Raw genomic sequence first — 22001 nt, 5'->3', positions numbered from 1 at the left:
TCACAGGCATTTGCCTTCTTCACAGGCTCTGGGCCTTTTCCAGAAAGATGAGCTTCACAGGCATTTGCCTGCTTCACAGGCTCTGGGCCTTTTCAGGGGTAAAACCTCCGGAGGTGTTGGATGTTCCACGTGTTCTATACAGGTACTCCCTCCTGAGTCTCCAAGTGCACGGAGCCGGGCCTGGAAACATGAACAACCTTGAACGGACCCTCCCACATAGGAGAGAGCTTATGCAGTCCCTCCCTGGAGAGGACCCGCCGGAGCACAAGGTCCCCTACCTCGAGAGTTCTGGGGCGGATGTTGCGGCAATGGTATCGCCGGAGTGCCTGCTGGTACCTTGCCGCTCGCAGCGCAGCTTCTCAATGACACTCCTCCCCCAGCACGAGGTCCGTCCCCCGCATGGCGTCCTGCAGCGTCTCATCAAACGCCAGGACCCGCGCGGATCGACGCCTGACCTCGTGAGGGAGGACCGCTTCGGCTCCGTAGACTAGGAAGAAGGGGGTCTCTCCAGTCGGCTTGGTCGCAGTTGTGCGGATGGACCACAGCACGAACTGAAGCTCGTCATACCAGCCTCTGCCGCAGGCCTCCAGTTTCTTCTTGAATGTCCTGGTCTTGAGGCCCCTCAGGACTTCTGCGTTGGCCCTCTCGGCCTGGCCGTTGCTTCGGGGGTGCGCCACCGAAGCATAGCATATCTGCGTCCCAAGGTTAGCATAATATGTTTTGAAAAGGTTACTGGTGAACTGCGAACCGTTGTCAGTGATGATGCGGTTCGGCACTCCGAACCGGCTCACAATGCCCTTGATGAACTTGACCGCAGAACCAGCAGGGATGGTGCGGACGGCCTCGACTTCGGCCCACTTGGTGAACTTGTCCACGGCGACGTAGAGGTAGCGATAGCCCCCTGGCGCCCGAGGAAAAGGGCCCAGGATATCCAGCCCCCAGACCGCGAATGGCCATGTGAGGGGTATGGTTTGCAGACCTCCTGCCGGCTGATGGATCTGCTTGGCATGGAATTGGCAGGCCTCGCAAGCCTTCACAAGTTCAACAGCGTCATTGAGCGCAGTGGGCCAATAGAAACCGCTGCGGAACGCCTTGCCGACGAGGGTCCGTGACGACGAATGATGCCCACAGTCTCCACCGTGTATATCTGCCAGCAGTTCCTTCCCTTGTTCCCTGGTGATGCAGCGCAGGGACACATCGTTCGATCGTTTCCGGTAGAGCTCTCCGTCCATGATGCAGTACGCTGTGGCTTGCCGCGCCACACGCTCTGCCTCCTCCTTCTCCGGCAAGGTCCCTTGCGTTAAGTAGCTCCTGAGCTCTGTGATCCAGCACCCCTCCTGAGGCTCCATCGTCAGGAGCAGGCGTGCTCCTGAGGCCGGGCCACAGGCTGGGGCTCCCGAGGCAGGTGGCTGAGGAAGCTCCACCCGAGGTTGTGCTGTGCTCGACAATGGTGGCAGGCCGAAGGCTTGAAGAGCCGTTCCTCAAAGACGCCCGGCTCCTGGGGCAACCGCCTGGAGGCTCGTTTTGCGATGTCGTCGGCCTCTTGATTAGTGCCGCGGGACACGTGCTGTAGCTCCAACCCCCAGAACTGCTTCTCCATCCTGCGGACCTCCGCTAGGTAGGCCTCCATGTGCTCATCTCTTGGCTCGTATACCTTGTTGGAGAAATTGACAAGGAGCTGCGAATCGCCCTTGATAGTAAGACGCTTCACTCCCAGGGCAGCGGCGGCCTTCAGGCCCGCTATCAGTCCCTCGTACTCTGCTATATTGTTGGAGACCTTCTCGCCTTGCTGGAAACAGAGCTGCACGGCGTAGTAGAGCTTGTCCTGAGCGGGAGATATGAGCACCGCCCCAGCCCCAGCGCCCTGCCTGGAGAACGCTCCGTCGAAGTACATGACCTAGCCTTCTGGCGCCTCGCTTCCTGGGGAGAGGGATCGATCCTCGCCGGCCCTGAGGCCCGGTGCCTCTGTCCATTCGGCCACAAAATCTGCCAGCGCGGCCCCCTTGATGACTCTGGTCGTGTTGAATTCGAGCTAGAATGCTTGCAGTTCAATGTTCCACTCGGCGACCCTTCCGGCTGAGTTAGGGCTCCTGAGCACCCTTTCCAAGGGGTATGCCGAGACAACCTTGATTGGATGACCCTGGAAGTAGTGCCGCAGCTTGCGCGAAGCCACCAGCAGCGCGAGGAGGAGCTTCTGCGGCATGGGGTACCGTGCCCTCGCATCCCGTAACACCGTGCTGACGAAGTACACCGGGTGCTCGACGAGGCTTGGGGCGTCGGTGCTGGTGGCATCCTCCGGAAGCCGTGGTGCCTCCTGAGGTGGTGGAGGCTCCAGAAGCTGGTTGCCTGGAGGGAGGGCCTCTCCCGCCCCTGGTGCGCTCCGCTGCGGCGGATGATCTTCCTCCGTCATGGTGGTGACTTCCGCAAGTCCCTTTTGATCCAGCTTTGCCTTGGCTCGGGTGGCCGCCGTGGTCTTGGCCTGACGCTCCTCTCTAACTGCCACCAGGGCTGCGCTAGCGAAGTAGGGAGTGGCGGCGAGGTAGAGTACCAAGGCTCTTGAGGGCGCGGGGCCACCATCACTGGAGGGCTGGTTAGGTATCTCTTGAGATCTTGGAACGTCTTGTCGGCCTCTTCAGTCCATTCAAAGGGCCCCTTTTTCTTCATCAGCTGGAAGAAAGGCAGCGCCCGCTCCCCCAATCGGGAGATGAAGCGCCCCAGCGCCGTCACGTGCCCCGTGAGCTTCTGCATTTCCCTGAGGGTCTTTGGTGGGCTCATGTCCTCAACTGCCTTGACCTTTTCTGGGTTGGCCTCGATGCCTCGGTGGGATACGAGGAAACCCAAGAGCTTGCCCGAGGGGACTCCAAACACACACTTCTCCGGGTTGAGTCGCAGGCTCACTGCGTTGAGGCTCGCGAAGGTTTCCTCCAGGTCTTGTATCAGGGTCTTGGCCTCGCGAGACTTCACTACGATGTCGTCGACGTAAGCCTCCACATTCTTCCCGAGCTGCGGGCCCAAGGTGATGTGCATGAGCCGCTGGAAGGTTGCCCCCGAGTTGCGTAGTCCGAATGGCATGCATGTATAGCAGTACACCCCACACGGGGTTAGGAAGGCCGTCTTCTCCACGTCTTCCACCGCCATCTTGATCTGGTGATACCCGGAGAAGGCATTCAAGAAGCATAACAGGTCACACTCAGCGATGGAATCGACGATCTGGTCGATGCGAGGGAGCGGGAACGGATCTTGCGGGCATGCTTTGTTGAGGTTGGTGAAGTCGACACACATGCGTTCCTTTCCTCCCTTCTTTGGCACAACCACGGGGTTGGCCAACCAATCCGGGTATCGGACCTCGCGAATAACCCCTGCGGCTTCTAGCTTGCGGGTCTCTTGGACGATGAAGGCCTGCTTTTCAGTGGACTGCCTCCTCGCCTTCTGCTTCACGGGACGCACGTTGGGACACACGTTGAGGTGGTGCTCGATTACGCCCCATGGGATCCCTGCCAGTTGATCGGGCTCCCAGGCGAACACCTTCTTGTTTGCACGCAGGAACTTGACCAGGGCTTCCTCCTGCTCGGGCTCGAGGTTGGCGCCTATGGTGGAAGTGGCGTTAGTGGACCCGTCCTCGTCGACAGGTATCTGCTTGGTCTCCGCCTTGTCTTGGGTGAACAACTGCTTCTTCTTGGTCGGCGCAGCCCCCTTGGGCTTGGGGGTTTCGGCGTCGGCCGGCCGCGCGGCCGCCGCCGTCTTGAGGGCGAGCTTGAGTACTCGTAGCGCACCTTCGGTGTCCCCGGGCACGGTGAGGACGCTGTTGCTCCCGGGCATCTTCATGAGGTTGTACCCCGGGTGAGTCGCGGCCATGAATTTGGCCAATGCTGGATAGCCGAGGATGGCATTGTAGGGGAGGCCGATGGGGGCAATGTCGAAGTCGACCAGCTCCGTGCGAAAATTGTCGTAGGTGCCGAAAGTCACCAGAAGTCGGATCTGCCCCAAGGAGCTGGACGACCCGCCTCCGACGCCCGAGAAAGGCCGGCTGGGTTGCAGCCGCCCCCGAGGTATGCAGAGGAGGTTGAAGGCCTCAACTGAGAGCACGTTGAGGCCCGCGCCACCGTCAATGAGGGTCCTAGTGACGGCCACCTGGCAGATGGTGGGTGTGCAGAGCATGGGGAGCGCACCCGAGCAGGCCGAGTTGGTGGGGTGGTCCTCAGAGTCGAAGGTCAGCCCGGCCGACGGCTCCGTCCGGCCCGAGGGAGCCCCCTGCCGCGTGGAGGCGGCGCCGACCTGGCGGACGAATGGCTTGACGTGGCGGCTGGAAGGGCCGCGACGACCGAAGGAGCCGGCGCGACGGGGTGGGTGAGGAAGAAGCTGCGCGGCTCCTCCCTAGAGGTCGCTGGGGAACGCAGGGACGATGCCCGCTGGCCGTTCCCCGCCGGGCCGGTGGCGGTGTTGACGGCAGGCGACGAGGAACGACGAGGACGCCCGCCGACGGGAGCCGTCTGGACGACATGGGAAGCGAGGGCGGCTCGGCGCCCGGCGCGAGCCCGACGAGCGTCAGACATGGATGCGATGGTCGGAGAAGAGCGAGACGACGGAAGGCAAATTCCGGCGCACCCCTACCTGGCGTGCCAAATGTCGGATTTCGGGTTCCGGCAGACCCTTGAGGTTCGAACACTGGGGTGCGCGCGAAGATTCAACCCTCTACCGGCTTGCTCCTCGCCGAATCGCTAGGATCTAAACTACCAAACAGAGCAGCACAAGAGACACAAGGTGTCATGTGGGGCACGTCTTACAGACGTGGGCCGCGCGGCCAGGAGCAGCCGGCGGCCGCATCAGGCAAGGCGCAGGCTGGACAGGAGTCCTGATCCGGGCACATTAGTTCCTAGACTAGTTTATTTCGTATAGGTTTCTAGTTTGTTATTAGCCCATGGGGCCTTTATATATCAGACAGTTAGCACCCTTTAGGGATAAGCAATAAAGTTATTTCCTTCTATCTTCCCCTTTAGAGCAGCCAGGCAAAAACCCTAGCGCTCCTATCCACCGCGACTACGAACTACGTAGTCGAGGTCCTGCTGTCTTGGGCACCGAGGCCCTTGACACAAGGTTTATACTGGTTCAGGCCACCATTGTGGTGTAATACCATACTCCAGTGTGTGGTGTGGTGGACTGCCTCTTGGGCTTGATGATGAACAGTACAAGGCAGAACAGCCTCGCGAGGGTCTGTTCTTGGCTGGTGCGACGAACTGCTGGGAGGAGTTCAATCACTCTCTCTACTGATTTTCTGGTGAGGGTTTTGGATGCCCTACCCTGGGGGTGGCTAGTCCTATTTATAGGCAAAGGCCCTGGGCCTCTTCCCAAATATTGAGCGGGAAGGGCGCCAACAATTGGCCATTTTGAAGGGGGACAGCGGGTACACTTATCCTGACTAAAGTTGGTCCTCGCCTGCCAAAGGCTCTGGTGGTGACGCCGGATTGGGCTCCACAATGACTTCCTTCCGGCCGTTGGGCTGGTCTTGGTCTTGTTGCACCGAAATGGACGCCTTTGCTTGATGCTCTCGCCTGCGCTTGCTCCCTTTGCACCAAAGAGGAAAGGAGGACATTGAGCAGGCTGGCGCCCGACTGGCGCCCTTGGTCGTCATGGCTTGCGTCATGGGCACCTCGCGAGGTACCCCGCCTTGAACTCTCCGCCTCCTCATGAGCCAGCCTGACGAGGCCATGCCTGAGGAAGCTCCTTGTCGTCCGCCCCGCGAGGCTTGGCCCCTCGCGAGGGTCTTGAGCTTTGTGTTGATGAAGATGGGTTGTGCTGGGCCTCCTTTGTGCCACGCCGCAGGCCGCAGGCAGGCAAGTCTGAGGACCCCCGTTCCCAGAACGCCGACAAGTTTACAGACTGATCCTTCTCCCCTGACTAATCTCTCCCCTCCCTGAATTCCAGGGTGGGCCCGCTTCCCCTAACCGTGGTGGCTTTTTGATGCCAACCCCATGACGACGAGTGTCAATACGTTCAACCCAGCATGGTGGAGCTCTGGCATGCCCATCTCCACTGCTTCAATGCTGCGTAGGTTCTCCAAATTTAACAACTGGAGGACGTAGTCCTGACCCAAACTGTCAGCTTCCACGTCCAGGCTGACATACAAAGGCGAACTAGGTCCCGTAAGGAAGCCTACCAGGGCGTTAGGGATGTAGGCATGGAAGAGCTGGAGGATGAGGGAACGTTAGTCGATGCAGAGCTGGGATAGCGCGGCAGGACTCTGCACATGGCTATATTTGGGCACCACTCAATGTCGAGCCTCATGACGACTTTGCGGGGGCAGCCATTGTACACAGAATACACCTCCTCAAGCAAGACCTCCACACCCACGCCAGCCGCCAAAGACATAACAATGATGTCGAGCACCTGCTACCCCCAAACCACGTCGGTGACATTTATACATGTTGCCAGTGGCGGAGCCAAGATTGGACCAAACCCCAAGCCTAAAAAAAATCCAGTGCCGCATATTACTACCCACAATACCCCATGAGAAAACATACAAAACATACACAATAAATCAAGCCTTTAAGTAAACTATGAAGCATCCAACAAAATGGAAATGAATTTGATATCAAAATGCATCAATTTGAATTCAATCAATACACACGTGCTCGCGCGTGCGCGCACACACACACACACACACAATTCCATTGCAATTCAATTTCAGTTCAATACTTCAATCTTCAAATGCATCAATCATCAAAACCACACGACTGAATATATACACATGGTCTCGGCACAAGAAAATTACCTAGTGCAGCACTACAACCAGGTCGAGACGGGAGACCAGAGTCCTGCGGGCAGCAGAGGCATGGACCGGCACCAGGCGGCTACAGCAAGGCAGGCGGGGTGGACAGCGGCAAGCAACAGCAGTCCAGCAAGGCGCTAGGCGGACTGCACTGCAGCATGGCGGCCATGGCGCGGCAGTCTCGCAGAAGTATGAATTCATAATCAATTCTCGGAAACTAGCAGGGAAGAATTTTGATGCGGAATTGACACTTGAGAAGAGAAGGGGCAGACAATGGATAACATCCATCGCAAGGCAACAATGCAGACACATCAAACATTACATTTGCAAGGAGATGCAACAAAGAAGAAACAAGCAGGAACAAGCACGTATCGCATTCTCTCTACTGCTCTTTTAAAAAAGGTAAACGCCTACTTTGGGACAACCTTTGTTTCATCTTGACACAACGAAGCATCCAGAGGGGATACGGGTGGGGCACCGTGTAAAAATAGAGGACATGATTCCACGGGGAAGGCGTGGAAGGGAGGTCTTGAGGCATGCCTACTAGACTGGGACATTTGATGTTTTCCTCCCGTTGCAAAAAAGGGGCATGTTTGCTAGTATATGTTAACGTAAATTTAACTTCTATATTTTGTGTTTCCACACATTTACATAATTCCTATCATTATACGGAAAAATCAACAAATGCTGCAACACATTCATGATATAGTACTATAGATTATGATGGTAAATCTTAGAAAAACTTTTTTTACATATCATTTTGTCACATACTACCACCGTTCAAAAATACTTCAAGTTCTAGTTTTGTCCAAAGTCAAACTTCTTAAAGTTTGACCTACTTTAAAAGAAAATTTGCTAATATCTACAACATCATATACATAGGTAGTAGATGTATAAACTTGGTCGAACTTAAAAAGGTTTGACTTAGGACAAACCCAAAACTTCAAGTATTTGGAACAGAGGAAGTACTTCGTAGGTTTATTGTTTACAAAATATAAACCAAGAACCTTTGTAAATTTGATTTTTCATTATTTTTTGTTGTTTTTAAGCACCTATTCATGCATTTGTTTTCGCACGGTTTCCGCAGCAACGTGGGTGGGGCATTATGTAGTGATACTCAAAAGAAGTGGCATGCATGCGAAATTGCTTATATAACATAGATGCACCATATCCCACTTCATACTGACATCAGTAATGCTGACCATCTAGTTTGTAAGGTTAACCATAATACTTGTGACACACTTCTGACAAGCTCATGGCTGCGTCAACTGTAGCCTGCTGTGTAACGATAACTGCATGCGCCAAATTAAGAACCAGTCCTTGGACATTACCACGTATAGTGATGCAGCCACTGAGTTTACAGTTGGCCTGCTTCTCGACGCTGATGTTCACCAAAGCATCCTCACCAAACACACTCTTCGCGTAGAGATTGGCAGCAACTAATCCACAGTCCCCATCAAGCACAGACCTGGTGTCAAAGTTTCATATGAAGTAAGATATACTATGTACAAAGGACACCTACCTTAGCAATCTGACAAGCAGTGGCATGCAACTACATTTTTTCAGCATGCTCTCTGCATCAGTAGTTCTATTTCCTACTACCAAGTCCCACACTTACAAATCCTAAAACAAAGTAGTTGATCCACTAACATATTTGTCTAAAGTCTTATGGAAAAAGGCCCACCTCAACACGCAACATGCACGCAAAAAGGCTCAAACGTGTTAATTATATAATTATATTATGATAGTTATGTTAAATAAATATTTTAAAATTACATGTATTTTCAGTTTTACTTATAATATTATTAATTTCAATATTCATGTTCATATAATCAAATCAAATCTTACTGAAATATATTGCAAGCAATTCCGCAGCAATGCAGGGGGTATCACCTACAGCTATATTCTTAAGTGCAACAACTTCTCAGTGATCCAAAAAATTATCTCAGTAAAAGCAATTCTCGAAGTGGGAATGTACCGCTACATTGAAAATATGGTCATCTGGATAGTTTTAGCATATCAGTTCCTGTAAAGGGAAGTAAAATGTCCATTTGGACCTCTAGTGTGTGCAGGTTTGGTTTGGTGAAAAGAACTGAAGTATATTTCTTCTATTAGTGTGATCCGATACTCAGTTCTTAATTACATCAGAATCTTACATCCGAAACCTAGGAAACAAACATTTGTACCTTAATGGTAATGGCCAATGCAAACAAACAACGGTCAATCTAGTATATCTTCTGGAATACAAAAACAATATATTAAACAAATCCATGGCTCTGTTGCCATTAAATATACATCATGCTCTTTACAGGTTGTTGCGTGTTGCTGTGCTTGAGGTATACATAGCATTCATGAAGATACTGTGTCACTAATGCATCAAAGCAGGAAAAACAGTTGCCCAAAGATTAAGGTGAAAGGTAAGTTTTCTTTGAACATACATTGGTGTTAGACACGTCATGTTTGTTGACTTGATTATAAAATATACAAATTCCTTCTCATCATGAAGCACAGTATTGACCTTCAACTGATGAAAAAGAACAGTAAAATTAGTATAAGACAAACACATATGAGTTACAGTAGAAAAAGAGCAGAAGAATGATAGCAAGACATGCTGTTTTTAGCAGAGTGAAATGCAAAGAACTATAGGCATCTATTGTACCTTAACTTTGCAACAACATTCAGCCCACATATTGTGGAAAGCTACATCAGTACATGTAGCAGGTGTCATAAATCTGCAATGTTAATGAACATATCTTTTAGGATCACCTCTGAAGACTCCATTGCATCTGAAGTCTCATAAACGATGCGACTAATTATAATTCCAAGGTTTGTTGAAGAAAGCTTAATGTTAGCCTGGATTTTCTTGACTGCCTGAGGAGCAACGGTGTAGTTCCGGGAGCGCTCAACTACTGTGGTTTTACACGATGTTGCAAACTCCAAATACAGGTTCCGCATTGTCTCTTTTGTCCGGTTTATGACTGTAATATCAAGTACAGTATCATAATATTGATTAACAGTAACAAATCCTTCAGCATACACAGGATCACTGAACCCTGTCAACTGAACAGGGGGGTTCAATTTGTTTGCACAACCTGCATCCTTCATAAATTCACCCGTTGCAGCCTTTAAATAATCTCGGACCTCATCTTCCAACTCAAGTTGGCACATTCCCTACAAAAAAATACAAAAAATTAATAGAATATAGGAAGCACGGAACAATAATTCAATACGCCCCCAAAAAGAGACTATGGCTTTGATATTAGCTATGATTATTATACAATAATATAACTAACAAGGCTTTGCTATCCCTCTGATAATACAACAAGAGAGCCTTTTAGTTCCAAACAAGGGGTAGGCTAGAGTTCAAACCCGTAAGACCTCAAAACCAAGTCATGGTCCGGCACGTGGTTAGCCAACTTCCACACACCCCTGTCCATGGCTATAGTTCTTTGGTGAAGTTCCAGTCCTTCATATCTTTCATATATCTCTAAACGGAATCCTCCCATGTCAAATTTGGTCTACCACGACCTCTCTTGACATTATCAGCACGCTTTAACTGTCCGTGATGCACTAGCGCCTCTGGAGGCCTGCATTGTATGTGTCCAAACCATCTCAGACAATGTTGGACAAGCTTCTCTTCGATCGGTGCTACCCGAACTCTCACGTATATCCTCATTCCAGACCCGATCCTTTTTTGTGTGGCACACATCCATCTCAACATGCGCATCACTGCTACATCTAAATATTGGACATGTCGCCTTTTGGTTGGCCAACATTCAGGCTCCATACAACATCGCAGGTCGAATCGCCTACCTACAGTACCCGCCTTTTAGCTTTTGTGGCACTCTCTTGTCACCGAGGAAGCCAGAAGCTTAGCGCCACTGCATCCATCCAGCTTTAATTTGATGGATCACATCTTCATCAATATCACAGTCCTTCTCCAACATTGACCCAAAATGTCGAAAGATGTGTCCTTCTAAATTACCACCTGCCCACCAAGGCTATCCTCCTCCTCGTGCCTAGTAGTACTGAAGCCGCACCTCATGTACTAAATTTTAGTTCTACTAAGCCTAAAACCTTTGGATTCAAAGATCAGTCCCCCCAGCTCTAACTTTCTATTAACCCCTGTCCGACTATCGTCAACTAGCACCACATCATCTGCAAAGAGCATACACCATGGGATATCCCCTTGTATGTCCCTTGTGACCTAATCCATCACCAAAGCAAAAATATAAGGACTCAACGCAGACCCAGTCCAGGTGTTGCCATATTAAAGGATAAGGTCATATCTTTGTGCCGCATATCAACCATATGGCCTATGTCTCTTTATATTCAACAAACAGTTCCAGATACCATTGTTGAAGGATGTATTCTCTGTTACACTTCTATATCTCAAACAAGGACCAATTTTCCTAATATAAGTGATTGTATACTAAGATAAAGATTTATTGAAGGATATAAAGTACGCCTAGTAGGAAAATGTTCATTTCTGTGTTGGAGGATTTAATTTGGGATGAAAATGCACCACTGTATTGATTAATGAATGTTTCAAGGCATATGCTTCGTGACCAGTGTTCAAATTAGGCAGTACAATGGATTATGAATTCCATGAAACCAAAAGTAAGAGAAGTCAGAAGTAATTTCTCTCACCCTCCTGCTCTTCAGGTGGTCGAAATCAATGGAATCATCAGGATATGCATGGGAATTCTGTGACTCAACCCTCATCTTCTCATTCTTCCTGAATTGCTTCTCCGCAAGCATCTTTGTGAAGCTCTGACAGGATGACAGCAACTGAACTTTCCTTGCATTATTACCAGTCCTACAAAGCAACCTAACACAGAACATAATCCTGTCATATGAGTCGCTGTCAATAGGGTGGGGAAGATGAGAGGACTTCCCCAGCTGCAGTATGGACACCATAATCAGCAAGGACTCTGCTGATGCCTTGTTTGCTAAAACCTTAGATGGCTGAACCTCCCCCAGCCTCAACACAAGTTTGGTCAATGTACATGCAACAACAGCGGCCAAGTGAAAATCATCCGACATAATGAAAACTCTGAGATTATGCGTGGGATTTGAAAGAACAGCACATCTCTTAGAACATACAGTAGATGAGTCCATCGCTGGATGGGTTGGCTTGGATGAATCACTTGACTCTCTTTCCTGGGAGACAGCATGGAAAGGCTCATCTCCAAGTGCCTCCTTAATGGTAGAAATGGCTCTCTCAACTACAGATAGCGAACATGAGTACTCCCCAATGATCCAGAGAGCACATGAACAGATGAAGGATTCCTTGATCCTACATAACGTACCAATCAGCCCACGTAAAATGGGCGAACGCAGAAAACGTTCAGTCTCGATGAACTCACCAACAAACAGAACAATATTATATGCTGAAGCAACGTCATCACAACCAAGGAAGTTCAAGAGGATGGGCACCACTGAGACAGCCACTTTTGGGTACTCCATGGCACAGGCATGGATCGCCTGCACCAGCATATTGCAGTAGTCATCGGCCATCTCAAGCAGAACGCTCGGTGTCTGAAAAACCTTCTTCTTCAGGTAATACAGCACGTCATCCACATTTTGTGTGGTGAGCAAACCAAGCACCAAATCCAGAACTTTCCTGCTTACATCCAGATCATGGCTGGCGAGTGAGCGCAGAATGTCCATGGTAAAATTGACCATCAGATAACGGTGTGAGGTGCAAAGCTCATGCAGGCGGTCCAAGATAATGAGCTTCACCTTGTTGTCACTCTGTGAAGTGAGCAGCTGGCAATAGGTTTTTGCGGCAGCGTGGATCAAGGTCGGTTCATTGGACATACGCAACAGCGTCCACACGCAGTCATATATAACAGCAGTTGTGCCAGTGGAGAGGAGGGAAATGATGATCTCAATATACCTTTTCCTGAGAACGCGGATGCAACGGTTGTAGGGCTTGTAACAGAGGTTGCGATGGACTTTGCGAACGAAACCGAGGGCGACCATCTGGAGGGGGGCAGGCCACTTGGCGAAGCGGTCAGCATTGGCGAGCAAGTAACTGGTGGCCAGAACCTGCGAGCAGTCGCAGAGCATGAGGAATGCGTTCCTCCGTGCTGTTGGGTCATGTTCCATGGCGAGAGCACGCTCCACAACAGAAGGAGCATCTGGGATGAGCCGCCGGCCATAACGCCGACGGTAGATCGCTGAGATGGCAGAGAACACGTGTCGGCGGACGAAAGGGTGCGGGTGGTTGAGGTTGGCAAGAATAGAGGGCATAAGCGGCTCAAGCAGCTCGGGCTCGCGCAGCCGACGGAGGAACCGCAGTGTCACGCCGCGGATGTACTCATTGGGGTGGTGGAGGTTGTTGCGTAGGTTGTGGGAGATGAGGATCATCTCTGGGATGATCTTGCCGGAGACTTTGTCCCGTTTGTGGACGACCTCGAGGTAGAGAAGGAGGAGCCTTTGGATGATGTGTTCCTTGGATTGGAGGACGTAGCGGACGACGGTGACGAGGAGGTTGGGGACCGTGTAGCCATTGAGGAGGAGCATGATGGCGCGCTTCAGGGCGTCGACCTTGGCGCCGACGTCGCTCCCCTCGAGGTCAGCCTGGATCCCCTCGGCTGTGGAGAGGCAACTCTTGTCCAAGGGCACCAGAAGGGTGCACGGCGATCTGTCGCTCATGGTCGGCGGTGGCTGGGCCAGATCTAGATTTGATCTGCAGTGCCTGAGATCTGCGACGCTGGATCTCGCCTGTGGGTGGATCTTGGATTCTTGGGGGAGGAAGGCGAGGGCAACTAACCAACGACGAGGAGTTCGAGTGGTAATCGGCCGGAATACGTTTGGATCTCAAGCAGGCCAAACTCTAGCCTTGCCCAGCCAGGATGGCTGTTTGGTGTAGTAGAAAAAAGCTAGCTTTGCCTAGCAAACTAGCCTGCATGGGCTAGAAAATCCATGCCCGGAGAGGAGAGCCGATTTGGCTCGCCTCCGTCGGCAAGAATTGATCACAAGCCTATTAAGCAAGTAACTGCCGTTGTGAACGTGGTTTAGTGGAGGCTAGGCAAATAAACCAAACAAGTAGCCTTGCTCATATGAGCTATGCCTTAGATGAGCTAGAATTCTATTGCCTGGCTGGGCATGTTTAGCTAGAGAACCAAACATATAATATAACTCATAGAATTCTAGCTCATCGGACGGGGACTGGAGGCACGATCTTCCTTTTTTATAATATAACTAGCACAGATGCCCGTGCGTTGCAACGGGAGATTTTTTGACGTGGATTCAAAATTTAGTGAGAATTGTCAAATCTTGTTCATTTCACCAACTTGCTCCGTGTGCACCTTCTTCTAGTCAACTTTGACAAAGTGCCTGTTCTTCTGTCCAACTTTGACAAATTCTATATGAATATGGATAAAACAAGGTAATGTTGGAAAAAATCTAGTGCACTCCATATCTTAAAAAGTCACAAATATGGTTACTCATCCCGCAAAAAAAGTCTACTTTCCTCTCTAATGATTGTTCTTGTGATTGTGTAAACATAATGTAATTGTCGTCGTGTCTACCAGAGTTTCACTAGTAGGGAAAAACAAGAGCAATGAGCTAAAATCAGGAACCGAGGAAGAAAATTGTGGAAGTTACAATCTTTTGTTCAAAATTGTACAATTAAAATATGTCCGTGCGTTGCAACGGGTGAAAAACTATTATCCCCGCATGGCCTCATCCTCCTACTAAATGAACACGTTTTCAAGACTCAAGAATAGCTATAGAGATGTGCTAGAGATAAAAAAAAACTATGAAATTATATACTAAAATGAGATGAGGACCTTTAAAATGCAATCGAAACTAAAAAAGACTACGATGTCAGCATGGCCTAATTTAATAAAAGCATCCACGGTAGTTTTGCTCCTATAAAGGCAGCCTCCATACACTTCAAGCATCAGAGTCGTTGTCTCCAAGCTTGATGTCCCTCTAGCCTTAAAGTACGTCCGCAACAAATGAAAAAAGTAAAATCAATTGGTCTCACATACTGTATCTGAAAGCGTTGTAGCTGGTGTGTTTATTAAGGTATCGATTAGAAGCAAGCCGATCCAAGACATTCGAACAACACAAAATGATGAGTCAAAAAAGTGAAATCATTGTTTGGAAAAAAAAAATAAGAACAAACCAATATTTAAGAAAGAATTCCAATGCAATTCAGGGTTCGTCTCTGGTAAACCTTTTTTCTAGAGGCTAGCCAGCAGCATGTCTAGCTCAGCTAGACAAAGGCTACAAAAATCCATCCAACGCCACTTTATTCTGCTTCATGTGGCCGGTTAGCACTACCGTCCGTCGAGCCGCCCCCACTGCTCGACTTCTCTCTCCCCCGCACGCCTCCCTCTCCATCTTGCTCCGTCCGTCGTGCTGACCCCGCTGATCAAACTTCTCTCTCCCCCTCAGGCCTCCCCCGTTGACCTTTGCCCCCTGCTCGCTCGCTGCCGCGGCCGCACACATCCCGCCTCGCTGCATCACCCGGCCTCCGCCGGAGCTCGCCACCTGGACACCAATCCCTCTTTTTGCCCTCTACTTGTTTCATTTCCGAGCTTGCTTGTTGATTTGCTAAGCAACATGTATATAAACTTGACTGATTCGATCTAATGAAGTGAGGTGGGACTATTCTATGGATGCACGAGAGTGGAAGGGCTGATCAAACTTTTGCAACCAGGATAAACCAACGAATCGTTGATCGATACTGGCTGTGTGATGGCGACCAGAGCAGTGAGGGTCGACGTTGAGCGCGAGGCCGTGGGCCGGGCCGTCGGGGACGGTCAGCTCGTCCATGTACCCGACGTTCAGGGACGCATCTGTCACCGGAGCTTCGGCGGCTGCGGGCGGTAGATGAGGCACACGGTGAGCACGATCACACCGATGACGACCACCGCTAGCCAGAACACGATGCAGCAGAGAGTGAAACAGAAGGCCAGTAGCTGCCTGGCTTTGCCTCCAGCGAGAGGAAGCCCGGGGAGCCTTTCCGGAGTCCTCCTCCCTGGCGTCTAGCGGGATGTCCTGGTAGCGTTTGCAATGGTGACCACTGGTGATCATGGTGCTGGTGCTGCTTCCCGCCAACCTGACCTTCGCCGACAACTCCGCGTCACCCAGAACACGCTCCAGATCACCCCGGACAGCAACAGCGCCAGCGGGCCCGACAACTTCCTTGTCAACCAGACCGACAGCGTCTTCCTCTCCTCCCCGTTAGTCTTGTGGGCCTCTGAACCCGGCGGCGACAGGTACGTCGCCTCCTTCTCCACCGTGTTCCGGATCAACCTCTACCGCGCCAACGCGACAAGCAAGGGCGAAGGCCTCGCGTTCGTCATTGCGTCCAGCAACGGCGGCGGCGGCCTGCCCCCCGGCAGCCACGGCGGGTACCTGGGCCTCACCAACGCGTCCATGGACGGCGACCCCGCCAACGGGTTCGCGGCCGTGGAGCTGGACATGGTGAAGCAGCCCTACGACCTCGACAAAAACCACGCCGGCCTCGATGTGAACGGCGTCCGCTCCACCCACGCCCTTCGGCATCCAGCTCGCCCCCATCGACACCACGGTCAACGACGACTTCTACATGGTTTGGGTCGACTACAACGGCGCGTCGCGACGCTTGCGGGCATACGTGGCCAAGAACGAGAGCAGGCCCGGCGTGGCCGTGCTGATGATCCTCGGCAAGCGGGCCTACTTCAGCTTCTCGGCGTCCACCGGCGTCAAGTACCCGTTCAACTGCGTGCGCATGTGGAACATGATGGTGGAGAGGCTCCCCGGTTGATATGGGTTGTTTCTTCGCTTGGCCTTTTCTCGATGGGTTGTTTCGTTAGCTTTCTCGTGTTAGGGACGTAGTAATTTCAAAAAAATTCCTACGCACACGCAAGATCATGGTGATGGCATAGCAACGAGAGGGGAGAGTGTTGTCTACGTACCCTCGTAGACCGTAAGCGGAAGCGTTATGACAACGCGGTTGATGTAGTCGTACGTCTTCACGATCCGACCGATCCAAGTACCGAACGTACGACACCTCCGAGTTCAGCACACGTTCAGCTTGATGACGATCCCCGGACTCCGATCCAGCAAAGTGTCGGGGATGAGTTCCGTCAGTACGACGGCGTGGTGACGATGATGATGCTCTACCGGCGCAGGGCTTCGCCTAAACTCCGCGATGATATGACTGAGGTGGAATATGGTGGAAGGGGGCACCGCACACGGCTAAGGAACGATCCGTAGATCAACTTGTGTGTCATGGGGTGCCCCCTGCCCCCGTATATAAAGGAGCAAGGGGGAGGGGGCGGCCGGCCAAGGGAGGCCGCGCCAGGGAGGAGTCCTACTCCCACCGGGAAGGAAGGAGAAGGAAGGGAAGGAGAAGGAGAGGGGAAAGAAGGGAAGGAGAAGGAGAAGGAAGGAGAGGGAGGAAAAGGAGGAAAGGGGGCCGGCCCCCTAGTCCAATTCGGTTTGGGCTAGGGGGGCCGCGCGCCCTGCCTCCTCTCTTCCACCACTTGGCCCATGAGGCCCATTACTTCTTCCTCGTATTCCCGTAACTCCCCGGTACCCCCGAAAATACCCGAATCACTCGGAACCCTTCCGATGTCCGAATATAGTCGTCCAATATATCGATCTTTACGTCTCGAACATTTCGAGACTCCTCGTCATGTCCCCGATCTCATCCGGGACTCCGAACTCCTTCGGTACATCAAAACTCATAAACTCATAATATAACTGTCATCGTAACGTTAAGCGTGCGGACCCTACGGGTTCGAGAACTATGTAGACATGACCTAGAACTATTCTTGGTCAATAACCAATAGCGAAACCTGGATGCCCATATTGGCTCCTACATATTCTACGAAGATCTTTATCGGTCAAACCGCATAACAACATACTTTGTTCCCTTTGTCATCGGTATGTTACTTGCCCGAGATTCGATCGTCGGTATCCAATACCTAGTTCAATCTCGTTACCGGCAAGTCTCTTTACTCGTTACATAATGCATCATTCCTTAACTAACTCATTAGCTACATTGCTTGCAAGGCTTATAGTGATGTGCATTACCGAGAGGGCCCAGAGATACCTCTCCGACAATCGGAGTGACAAAACCTAATCTCGAAATACGCCAACCCAACATGTACATTTGGAGACACCTGTAGTACTCCTTTATAATCACCCAGTTACGTTGTGATGTTTGGTAGCATCCAAAGTGTTCCTCCGGCAAACGGGAGTTGCATAATCTCATAGTTACGGGAACATGTATAAGTCATGAAGAAAGCAATAGCAACATACTAAACGATCAAGTGCTAGGCTAACGGATGGGTCATGTCAATCACATCATTCTCCTAATGATGTGATCCCGTTAATCAAATGACAACTCATGTCTATGGCTAGGAAACTTAACCATCTTTGATTCACGAGCTAGTCAAGTAGAGGCATACTAGTGACACTATGTTTGTCTATGTATTCACACATGTATTATGTTTCCGGTTAATACAATTCTAGCATGAATAATAAACATTTATCATGAAATAGGGAAATAAATAATAACTTTATTATTGCCTCTAGGGCATATTTCCTTCAGTCTCCCACTTGCACTAGGGTCAATAATCTAGTTCACATCGCCATGTGATTTAACACCAATATTCACATCTGTATGTGATTAATACCCATAGTTCACATCGTCATGTGATCAACACCCAAAGGATTTACTAGAGTCGATAATCTAGTTCACATAGCTATGTGATTAACACCCAAAGAGTACTAACGTATGATCATGTTTTGCTCGTGAGAGAAGTTTAGTCTCCGGGTCTGTCACATTCAGAGACGTATGTATTTTGCAAATATTCTATGCCTACAATGCTCTGCACGGAGCTACTCTAGCTAATTGCTCCCACTTTCAGTATGTATCTAGTGTCAAAACTTGTATCGACGTAACCCTTTACGACGAACCTTTTGTCACCTCCATAATTGAGAAACATATCCTTATTCCACTAAGGATAATTCTGACCAATGTCCAGTGATCTACTTCTAGATCACTATTGTACTCCCTTGCCAAACCAGGGCAGAGTATACAATAGGTCTGGTCCATAGCATGGCATACTTTTATAGAACCTATGACTGATGCATAGGGAATGACTTTCATTCTCTTTCTATTTTCTGCCATGGTCGGGATTTGAGTCTTACTCAATTTCATACCTTTGCAACACAGGCAAGAACTCTTTCTTTGACTGTTCCATTTTGAGCTACTTCAAAATCTTGTCAAGGTATGTACTCATTGAAAATCTTATCCAGCGTCTTGATCTATCTCAATAGATCTTGATGCTCAATATGTAAGTAGCTTTGCCGAGGTCTTTCTTTGAAAAAACTCCTTTCAGACACTCCTTTATGCTTTGCAGAATAATTCTATATTATTTCCGATCAACAATATGTCATTCACATATACTTATCAGAAATGCTGTAGTGCTCCCACTCACGTTCTTGTAAATACAGGCTTCACCGCAAGTCTGTATAAAACTATATGCTTTGATCAACTTATCAAAGCGTATATTCCAACTCCGAGATGCTTGCACCAGTCCATAGATGGATTGCTGGAGCTTGCACATTTTGTTAGCACCTTTAGGATTGAAAAAACCTTCTGGTTGCATCATATACAACTCTTCTTTAAGAAAACTATTAAGGAATGCAGTTTTGACATCCATATGCCAGATTTCATAAAATGTGGCAATTGCTAACATGATTCGGACAGACTTAAGCATCGATATGAGTGAGAAAATCTCATTATATTCAACACCTTGAACTTGTCGAAAACCTTTTTGCGACAAGTCGAGCTTTGTAGATAGTAACACTACTATCAACGTCCGTCTTCCTCTTGAAGATCCATTTATACAATATGGCTTGCCGATCATCGGGCAACTCCACCAAAGTCCACACTTTGTTCTCATACATGGATCCTATCTCAGATTTCATGGCCTCCAGCCATTTTGCGGAATCTGGGCTCATCATCGCTTCCTCATAGTTCGTAGGTTTATCATGGTCTAGTAACATGACTTTCAGAGCAGGATTACCGTACCACTCTGGTGCGGACCGTACTCTGGAAGACCTACGAGGTTCTGTAGTAACTTGATCTGAAGTTTCATGATCATCATCATTAGCTTCCTCACTAATTGGTGTAGGAATCACTGAAACTGATTTCAGTGCTGAACTATTTTCCAATTCGGGAGAAGGTATAGTTACCTCATCAAGTTCTACTTTCCTCCCACTCACTTCTTTCGAGAGAAACTCCTTATCTAGAAAGGATCCATTTTTAGCAACGAATATCTTGCCTTCGGATCTGTGATAGAAGGTGTACCCAACAATTTCCTTTGGGTATTCTATGAAGACGCACTTCTCCGATTTGGCTTCGAGCTTATCAGGATGAAACTTTTTCACATAAACATCGCAGCCCCAAACTTTAAGAAACAACAACTTGGGTTTCTTGCTAAACTACAGTTCATATGGTGTCGTCTCAACAGATTTAGATGGTGCCCTTTTAACGTGAATGCAGTTGTCTCTAATGCATAACCCCAAAACAATAGTGGTAAATCAGTAAGAGACATCATAGATCGCACCATATCCAATAAAGTGCGGTTACGACGTTTGGACACACCATAACGTTGTGGTGTTCCAGGTGGCGTGAGCTGCGAAACTATTCCATATTGTTTTAATTGAAGACCAAACTCGTAACTCAAATATTCGTCTCCGCGATCAGATCACAGAAACTTTATTTTCTTGTTACGATGATTTTTCCACTTCACTCTGAAATTCTTTGAACCTTTTAACTATTTCAGACATGTTTCATCAAGTAGATATACCCAAATCTGCTCAAATCATCTTGTGAAGGTCAGAAAATAACGATACTTGCCACGAGCATCAACACTCATTGAATCGCATACATCGGTATGTATTATTTCTAATAAGTCAGTAGCTTGTTCCATTGTTCCGGAGAACGGAGTTTTAGTCATCTTGCACAAAAGGCACGATTCGCAAGCATCAAATGATTCATAACCAAGTGATTCCGAAAATCCATCTTTATGGAGTTTCTTCATGCGCTTTACACCGATATGACCAAAACAACAGTGCCACAAATAAGTTGCACTATCATTATTAACTTTGCATCTTTTGGCATCAATATTATGAATATGTGTATCACTACGATCGAGATCCAACAAACTATTTTCATTGGGTGTATGACCATCGAAGGTTTTATTCATGTAAACAGAATAACAATTATTCTCTAACTTTAAATAAATAACCGTATCGCAATAAACATGATCAAATCATATTCATGCTCAACGCAAACGCCAAATAACATTTATTTAGGTTTAACACTAATCCCGAAAATATAGGGTGTGTGTGATGATGATCATATCAATCTCGGAACTACTTCCAACACTCATCGTCACTTCCCCTCAACTAGTCTCTGTTTATTATGTAACTCCTGTTTCGAGTTACTAATCTTAGCAACTGAACAAGTATCAAATACTCAGGGATTACTATAAACACTAGTAAGGCACACATCAAACACCTGTATATCAAATATACCCTTGTTCACTTTGCCATCCTTTTTATCCACCAAATTTTTAGGGCATTTCTGCTTCCAGTGACCATTTCCTTTGCAGTGTAAGCACTCAGTTTCAGGCTTTGGTCCAGCTTTGGTCTTCTTCACTGGAGTGACAACTTGTTTGCCATTCTACTTGAAGTTTCCCTTTCTTTCCCTTTGCCCTTTTCTTGAAACTAGTGGTCTTGTCAATCATCAACACTTGATGCTCTTTCTTGATTTCTACCTTCGTCGATTTCAACATCACGAAGAGCTTGGGAATCGTTTTCGTCATCCCTTGCATTATAGTTCATCACGAAGTTCCACTAACTTGGTGATGGTGACTAGAGAACTCTGCCAATCACTATCTTATCTGGAAGATTAACTCCCACTTGATTCAAGCGATTGTAGTACTCAGACAATCTAAGCACTTGCTCACTAGTTGAGCGATTCTCCTCCATCTTTTAGCTGTAGAACTTGTTGAAGACTTCATATCTCTCAACTCGGGTATTTGCTTGAAATATTAACTTCAACTCCTGGAACATCTCATATGGTCCATGACGTTCAAAACGTCTTTGAAGTCCCGATTCTAAGCCGTTTAAGCATGGTGCACTAAACTATCAAGTATTCATCATATTGAGCTAGCCAAACGTTCACAACGTCTGCATATGCTCC

At 48.9% G+C, this 22001-nt stretch overlaps 1 pseudogene; it reads right to left on the bottom strand.

The window, feature by feature from the left end:
- Nucleotides 1-7898: 7898 nt before the first annotated feature.
- LOC119333288 lies at nt 7899-13855 on the bottom strand (annotated as a pseudogene).
- Nucleotides 13856-22001: the final 8146 nt, after the last annotated feature.

This window comes from Triticum dicoccoides, chromosome 1B, assembly GCF_002162155.2.
Source record: "Triticum dicoccoides isolate Atlit2015 ecotype Zavitan chromosome 1B, WEW_v2.0, whole genome shotgun sequence".
NCBI classification, from domain to species: domain Eukaryota; kingdom Viridiplantae; phylum Streptophyta; class Magnoliopsida; order Poales; family Poaceae; genus Triticum; species Triticum dicoccoides.
Note: the sequence above shows the minus strand (reverse complement) of the source record. Positions and strands in the feature narration are given on the sequence as shown.